This window comes from Mobula hypostoma, chromosome 8, assembly GCF_963921235.1.
Source record: "Mobula hypostoma chromosome 8, sMobHyp1.1, whole genome shotgun sequence".
Taxonomy (NCBI): Eukaryota; Metazoa; Chordata; class Chondrichthyes; order Myliobatiformes; family Myliobatidae; genus Mobula; species Mobula hypostoma.
Genome location: NC_086104.1, coordinates 22,501,065 through 22,510,409, shown reverse-complemented (window position 1 = coordinate 22,510,409; position 9,345 = coordinate 22,501,065).

Below are 9,345 nucleotides of genomic sequence, written 5' to 3'. Positions count from 1 at the left end.
CACAGCTCTGCTGCTGTATTTAAGTTTGCTGACAACACCACTGTCATAGGCCGAATTAAAGATGGTGATGAATCATCATGTAGGAGGGAGAGGCAGCCCAGTCCATCATAGGTAAAGCCTTCTGAGGTACCTACCAGCTTCAAGCAAGCTTCAATTACACTGGCGCCTAAGAAGAAAGTGATAATCTGCCTCGATGACAATTGCCCAGTAGCACTTGGATCCACAGTAATGAAGTGTTTTGAGAATTTGGTGATGCAACATCAACTCCTACCTAAAAAGTGACTTGGTTCTGCTCCAATTTGCCTAATGGCACAACAGGTCCATCACAGATGCATGTCATTGGCTCGTCACTCAACCCTGGAACATCAGGACATTGAGCGTGTCTACACAGAGCATTGTTGCAGGAAAGCAGCATCCATCATCAGGAACCCCCACCACCCAGGTCATGCTCTCTTTCGCTGCTACCATCAGGAAGAAGATTCATGTGTCTCGGGACTCACACCACTAGGTTCAGGAACAATTATTACCCCTTAACCATCAGGCACCTAAACAAGAGGAAATAACCTCTCAACTTCACTTGTCCCATCACTGAACTGTTCCCTCAGCCTATGGACGCACTTTCAAGGACTCTTCATCCCATGTTCTCTATTTATTGCTTAATTATTTATTATCATTATTTTTTTTTCTTCCTTTTTGTATTTGCAGTTTGTTGTCTTTTGCACACTGGTTGTCCAGCCTGTTGGTGCGGTCTTTCATTGATTCTACTATGGTTATTGGATTTATTGAGTATGCCTACAAGAAAATGAATCTCAGACTTGTATATGGTAACATATATATACTGTGATTTAAAAAAATACGTGGAACTTTGAGAAAAGATGGGAGTCTCAAGTGGAATGCATATGCCAGCTTGAACAGATTGACCCATTAGGTTTGTACAGCCTATGTGATCCTGTGGTAATTGTCTGTGGGTAAATTATTGGAAACAATTAAAACCAACTTGATAACACTACATTCAGAAAAGTAAATGTTTAAATGGGCACAGACTGGATTTGTTAAATAAAGAGGGTACTTGACAGAATTTGCAACACACACAAAATGCTAGAGGAACTCTACAGGCCAGGCTGCATCTATGGAAAAGAGTACAGTCGATGTTTCAAGCCAAGTTTTGGACAGGGTTTGATGGAATTCCCTGATGAAGTAATGGAGCATCGGTGAGGACAGAACATTTAAGATAATCTCCGAGGCTTCTGATGTCTCACGCGGGCCAGTCAAAAAGTAAAAGCTCATTGGCTCAGTGGCAGAAAGCAAGACATAATGCTCATTGGGTGATTTTTTGTGACTGGGAAACTGTAAATAGTGAGGTTCCACGGGATGCAGTATTTAGACACTTGCTTTTCATAATATAAATTATTTAAATTTAACTGCAGGAGGCATGATACATCATTGACCATGTGGCTGAAAGTGAAGAGGAAAAATTCATAAGCACAAGATACTCTGCAGATGCTAGCAATCCAGAGTGACACACACAAAATGGTGGAGGAACTTAGCAAGTCGGATAGCATTTACGGAGGGGAATAAACAGTCAGGAGGCACTCGTTTCTAGCCAAGTCCCTTCGTCAAGAGATCTTTATACTGCAGAAATTTAAGAATAATCTGATCATTGAGGTAGTACAGGTGCAAATGAAGTGTGAGGAAATGTATTTGGAAGTGCAGAAAAACCAGGAGACTAACAATAAATGGGAGGATAATGAGTGACGAGGAGGAACGAACAGTACATCTGGGATCCTTTAAGATGATATGACAGGTCAATGATGTGGTTTCAAACATGCAAAGTGGTTTTCATTTATTACGGTTGCGGATCCTGCAACCCGCCTGCGTTGCAGGGGCATTTATTAGCAGAAAATATAAGGGCTTGAACTATACCGAATAGTTACTGGACCACAGCTAGAGTACAGCACACATTTCTGGTAATTACATTAGAGGAAAATTATGATTTCACTGGACAGAGAACAGAGGAGATTAATAAGGCAACACACACAAAATGCTGGTGGAATGCAGCAGGCCAGGCATCAATAGGAAGAAGTACAGTCGACGTTATGGGTTGAGACCCTTCATCAGAACTTAATAAGGATTTAACCAGGATAGAAAATTGTAGTCACTTAAAAAGGATAGGGCTTTCCTTGAAAGGTGAAGATAGAATCAAAGTGATGTAATCACAAACAGAATATGCAAAATCAAAATGAAAAACCTACTTCTCAAAAACCAGATGGCAAAGCTTTAAATTTGTAAAACGATTAGAAAAGAGATGAGGAAACAAATTGTTCACCACCTGGTAACAGGAACCTGAAACTCGCTGCCAAAAAGTGTGACAAAAGTAGAAATCCTCATCTCAATAACAATGTGCTCAAAGATGTATGACCTGTTTCAGATTGTGGGTTGAGGGAGGGTAGTGTTTTTTTTATTGATAATGGATATAATGAGCTGAATGGATCTGAACCAGGTGTGGTCCTTGCAGTCCCGTGATACACAAGTGATATCCAAAACGTGCCTCTACAGGTGTCATAAATTTTCTGGGAGTCTATGAATGTTTTAAAAAATTCATGGTTCATTTGGTGATGGCCTTGAAATTGCACCTTTAGTTACAGATGATGTATGTGGTGGTTCTCCAGCCTTTAAGAATGTCCTTCAATATCACATGAACAAATTGAGGTGAAACTGACTCGACCTCACTCCCTCAATATGAACTTTTAACTTCACTGTTTACCTGCACTGCACTTTCTCCGTAGCTTTAACACTTCATTCTGCTTTATTATTATGGGGTGTCCCGGGAGGGGTAGCAACTCTAGTGAAGGGGCTTGTCATGTCCATTGCGGGGCAGCTCACTCACCCTTGGTCCTCACCAGACACTCAGCTCACACCTGTGGCTCCAAGCTGTTGTTCGCATGTGGCAGCGGCCACACCCCGGTAAACCTCTTTGACAGGCGGGCTAAGCCAGGTGAGGGTAGCCAGCTGCCTCATAACCCGGTGAGACAGCCTGTCCTAGCACCTGAAGTCAGCTACAGTAGACTGGGTGGATGAGATCAACAGTGAGATCCAATGGCTAGGAAAACGGTACTGCAACGCTGCATGGAGACTGAAGGGCATAACAAGGCATTGAAGACGTCATGGTCATCCACTGAAACCAAGGAAGACCTCAGTTTATGAGGCTTGTTCGTACCTCTGCACCAGGACTTCCGAGGTTGAGAGAGTGGAACTGACGCAGTGCAATAGCCTTTCCACTTTAAAACTCTGCCACATATGTTTCCTGTCATCGTAGGAGACAATGGACCACCACCATTATCTTGCTCTACTTCTATGCACAGTGTAATGATTATGATGTGTATGAACAGTACGTAAGACAAGCTTTTCCTTATTTCTTGGTACATGAGATAATAGTATACCAATACCAAAATCGCTTGTTCAGGTATTCACCAAGCAAAAGATACAGGCTGTCTCGGTCCTTTTTCTCTCACCACACCTGGCACCCCAGCTGTTGCAAGCTCTTCCTGTCTAACAACTTTTGCTGTGTTCTCAAGATGCAAGTTTGTTTATCTTGCCTGCTGTACATCAAACTGTACAGTGAAATGCATCATTTATTTTAACAACCAACACACCCAAGGGCGTACCAGGGGCAGCCCCTATATGTTGCCACACGCGCCAGCACCAATATAGCATACGCACAATACTAGGTAGAACAACACTGAATAAAACAAATACGTAACAAAGCAACAGCAGCAAAACAGGCCCTGTTTCTCCCTCTGTCCCACGCACAGGACGGGCTTCAGCCTGCAGCGGACTCTGACTCAGGCCTGCAAACGTTTGGCTCTGACCTCTCCAGTGGACTCGCAAAGATTTGCAGGCTGGGCTGCGGCCAACGGGCCTCAACTTCCAGACTTCGGATTCAATTCCCCGGCATTGATCCTCGGCATCAATCCCAAGGCATGCTGATCACTTAACACTTGGCCTCAATCTCCCCTCTCTGTTCCCAAAACCATCCTACCATCCTTACAAACCGAAATATCAATTAAAAAAAAAATAAATCTGAGCTGCGACTCAACAAAGATTGCACCTTGGCATTACCTTGAAGAACCCCCACTCATCCTACCGCTCTCTCTTCCCAATCCGTCACCCCAATTCCACACCACCCACCCCATATCCTACAACTAGACCCAGCCTCTCCCTACTGCAATCCAAGGTTCCCACTAGTTTTAAAAAGCCCACTTTCATCCTGCTGCCAAAAGCAAAATGTAAAATGATTTTAGTTTATAGATGCACCATTAGAAAGCATCCTATCAGGATGCATCATAGCCTGATAAAGTCAAATCTGCCGAAGACTGCAAGAAATTCCTGAGTTGTGGGCACAGCTCAGTCAATTGAGAAAACCATCCTCCCGTCCTTGGATTCTGGATGCATTATATGCTGCCTGAAGAAAGTAACCAGCATAATCAAATCCCCTCCCACCCTGGATATTCTCTCCCCCCCCCACCCCACGTGGGACGAAGACACAAACGCATGTAAAATTTTTGAGTCTCTTGTCCCAAGTTGTCAGGAAACATCCAGGACTGTTCAGTGAGGGGAGAACTGTGATGGTCTCTAGTCTCTCTCCCAGTCTGACGAATTCCAGAGTGGTGTCTTACGCTAGTTTTATAGCATCTGCAAAATGTCTTGTGTTTATCTGTCTCTAATGCCATTTTAGGCTGTCAAAACCCATCCATAATGTCTCTCTAGTCCTATTATTTAGTGTTTTCATTCTATAAGTGCTGGAATTAAATATTTTGTAATGGTTGGTTCTCTGTTATATTCAACAATGATGGGATCAGTGCGGGAGAGTTTTTAAAGTGGAAAAGCCATTGCACTGTGACAGTTCCACCCTCTCAACTTTGGAAATCCAGGTCCAGTGGTACAAGCATTTGACGCAAACTCGGGTCTTCCTTGCAGCGGATGACCACGTCTTCTTCTGTGCCTTCTCACGCCCACTGCTCTCCACAAAGTGTTGCAGAACCACTTTCCAGGCTGTTGGGTCTTACTGGATCTCATCTGCCCAGTCTGCCAGAGCTGACTTTATACTCTAGGACAGGCTTGTCCCTATCTCACCAGGGTAGAAGGCCCACCTGGTTCAGTCCACCTGTCGAAGCAGTGTACCTACTGGGGTGTGGCTGCTGTCGCATGCAAACAGCTACTGGCATCACAGGTGAGAGCTCAGTGTTCAGTGGGGTCCAAAGTTGAGGGAGCTGCACCTTCACCAGAGGTGTTTCACCTCCTTGGACACCCTATAATATTATCAGACAATATTTATTAGCGGTAATGTTCATAAATCTCTGAAGATAGCTTTGTATGGTAAATGAAAGTGAGCCTACAGGAGTAAGGTTTCACTTTCTGACAAAATTCTGGATTGCATTTGTTGCCATGGTAACCACTTCTCAAGCCGCCACTCCTCCCCTTTCTCCAGTGATTCCCTTTTCCAGAAGCTGTCATTACTCAAATGTAATAGCCATGATTAAAAGCAAATCTAAGTGCAAATCCGAGCCAAATGTAAATTATAAAACTATATCTCTTCAGAGAAAGAGAAAAAATTTATACTATTTAGCTTTTATCTGAAGGAAATAATAGTGAATTGTTTTTTAAGATACGTTATTGCTTTGCATTATTTTTGTTGTTTTGGAGATTTTCCATCAAAGTGAATGACAAATGCCACACTTTATCTGGAGATTGGGAGATTAACAAGAAACTTCGCTCTGAATTTTCAATTTGTTTCCTGTAAATGAATATATTAGATTGAATCAAAAATTTAGATTGTTAAACCTCAGAGTCATTGAAAGGTAAAAATCTGCAGGTTAATAATTAGTTGGCTTCTAGAAAGATGCATTGAAACAGGGAATTGGCATAATTTTTGAGTGTGGCTCATTGCAGCTGCATTCCATCATTATGCAATACAAAACAGGTGTTTGCAGTTTTGTCTTCCCAGACAGGCTTCCTCTCTTCGGTTTGGCTGTGTAAAGTGCGCCAAGGAAGTCAGTTGGGCTGCTGTTGCTTGAGAGAGGGTAGAATAATAACTGCATCATGAGGTATAATTACAAAGGATCAGGTTGAGGATGGGGCTTGGTCAAGTGAGCAAGAAGAGTCAGAAGCTGATGGAGGAAAAGTAATTAGAAGCTGAGAGCTGATTGTACAGACCATCTGGTGTTTGAACAAAGTGGTTAGCACGGTACCAGTGACCCGGGTTCAGTTCCTGTCGCTGCCTGTAAGGAGTGTGTATATTCTCCCTGTGACCACGTGGGTTTCTTTTCACAGTCCAAGGACATCTCGGTTGGTAGGTTAATTGGTCTTTGTAAATTGTTCTGTGATTAGGCTAGGATTAAGTTAGTGGGTTGCTGTACAGCATAACTCAAAGGGCTGGAAAGGCCTACTCCACACTGTTTCTCAATAAAAAATAAAATAATGATGGTTTATTGGGTCAGTGTTGTCAAGGAATTGAAGGCTGTTAGACAGTTTGACAGGTGATCAATATTGTCAAGCTTGGGTAATCAGAGGTTGTGGGGCAGTAGGGCAATGGAGCACAAAATATCAATGAAATGGCAGCCCAGTTTTGATGGGTGTGAGGGAGCCATTGGAGGGAACTGCAGGAGGCCAGGTAAGATTTGGCTGCTGTTAATTAATGTTGAATAGTGGGGAACTGAAAACCATTTGCAGCTTTGACTTTAATGTGGTTGATATCCCTGTGTACCACATGCATATGTGGTTATAAACCTGAAACAAATTTCCATTATAGATAAAAGCTAAGAAATTCTATTATGTAGCACATATTTGATATGACCATTTCCGATGTCATATTTTGAAATTCCAAAACCAGAAAATATGAGAATACAAGGATCAGAAGCAGGTTGCCTGAGAACGGCTGATCATTTAAACATAGAACATAGAAATTTACAGCACATTACAGGCCCTTTGGCCCACAATGTTGTGCCGATGATGTAGCCTACTGTAGAAACTGCCTAGAATTTCTCTAACACATAGCCCTCTATTTTTGTGAGCTCCACGTACCTATCTAAGAGTCTCTTAAAAGACCCTTACTGTTCACATTGGTAAATTGGTTTATTAATGTCACATATACTGAGCTACAGTGAAAAACTTGTATGTCATCCATACAGATAATTTTATTACAACAGATGGGGATGGTATATTATTCCTCACCATCACCATTTTCGTGCCCTGTCTTCACATCTTAAGTTTCTCTAATATCCAAAAATCAATTGGAATCTACAGATGTTAATTAGATTTAATATTAAGAAATTAATTTTGCCTCATTTCAATGATACTCCCAATTAACAATTTCTGTTCTACTGTTTGTTCCTTCTATTGGGTTCAAGCCTGACTAGTTTAAGCGTGAAAGCTCAGAATTACCCCAGGTAATTTCTCAGGTAAGGACATGTTCTGCACAGCTTTGTGGGCCGAAGGGCCTGTATTGCACTGTAGGTTTTCTATGTTTCTAATTGTGTTTGAGTAGCTTGTCACCATTTTTCAGTATATAGCAAATACGTATCGACAGTTTCTGGATGTGAGTGGCAATAAAAATGTTCCCACTTATTTGTCCAGGCCTGAAAGACCCAGCTCAACAATTTCAAAATGTCATTGTCTTAAACAACAGATGGTTGGATGGACCTGTTGATAGGAGGTGTGTACTCAAGCAGCATGTGAATTATGAACCATCCAACCTCTGATATGCTAACTCAATTATAGAGAATAAGGAATAAGGATTTGCTACCTTTAACTGATGCAGGAGCAGGGCCAAGTTCTTCCATAAAATAGGAATAATAGCTATTTCTGTCATTTCTTTGATTATGCTCCCGTAAAATATCTCAAACTTTTTTGTGGAACATCAAACATGCAATCAAAATGGAGGTGGTTACTATGGTGACAGATTATTGCTCAGCATCTACCAAAAGCACTATCAGAAGTGACTTTGATAGTGGCATGAGTGACCTTTAATTGCACTTACGGTATATGGCCATCCATTCATCACATTCATGCAATATGTGTGAATGAGCCCATGATTATACTATTGGTATTAATTTTCCCAACAATTATCATTTCTCTATAATATTGCCCTTTAGGAGTATGAAGGAAGTATCAAAGATAACCTTAGCAGATGAGCTCTTTATCAATGACTAATGACATCTGTCCACCTTTCCCAATTACCAACTGATTACTACTGCAGTCAGCTGGATGGTATTATAATATGTTCATCACGCAGCAACTAATAGAATTCCCTGGGTTTGGTCTAAGTGCTCATATGAGTCTGATGGTGTCTTCAATCACATTTTGGTACATCTTACAGCCAGGTTTTTCATTGTATACATCAGTATTATGATTGTCACATATACTGAGGTACAGTGAAAAACTCAGCTTGCATACCACTCATACAGATCAATTGAACTGCAAACAGAGTCTGTGAAGGGGAGGCTGGTTTCTACAATCTAGTGAGTTATATCCACAATATCTGCAGTGTCTTGAGGACATTGTCAGAGCAGTTGCTATACTAGATTCCATATAATCTCAAAGACTGTGGTTATGTGTAATATGATGAAGAACTTAGCTTTGTTGAGGAATATGAAGACTTTAGAGAGAGAAAGGAAAGGGACATCTTCAAGGAGCAGTGTCTCAGAAAGGCAGTGTGCATGATTAAGGACACTCAGAACCCAGGGCATGCTCTTTTCTCACTGTTACCATCAGGTAGGAGTTACAGAAGCCTGAAGGCGCACACTCAGCAATTCAGGAACAGCTTCTTCCACTCTGCCATCCGGTTCCTAAATGGACATTGAACCCATCGAACTCACTTTTTAATATATATTATTTCTGTTTTTGCATGATTTTTAATCTATTCAAAATACATATACTGTAATAGATGTACTTATTTATTTTTACTTTTTTTTCTTCTATAGTATGTATTGTATTGAACAACTGCTGCTAAGTTAACAAATTTCATGACACATGCTGGTGATAATAAACCCGTTTCTGATTGTCAAGTGATCCTGGTGGTCAAGCAAAAGATGCCTAAGCTGACATTCATCATATCCTTTGTTTTGGCTATTAGAGGGACCTTTTCTGAATTGTATTTCTGTTCACCCTATTATGTAAGTTTTTTCTTGATGATGCTAAATCAGTGTACTGTTCCCATGTTCTTAGAGCCCATGTGTGCTGCTTCAATAACCTTTGAAAGTTGCACTATGACTCTGAATGAGTATGCCACGGCTGTCACTGACTTCATTGACACCTGTGTGGATGAGTGTATACCTACGAGAACTTGCT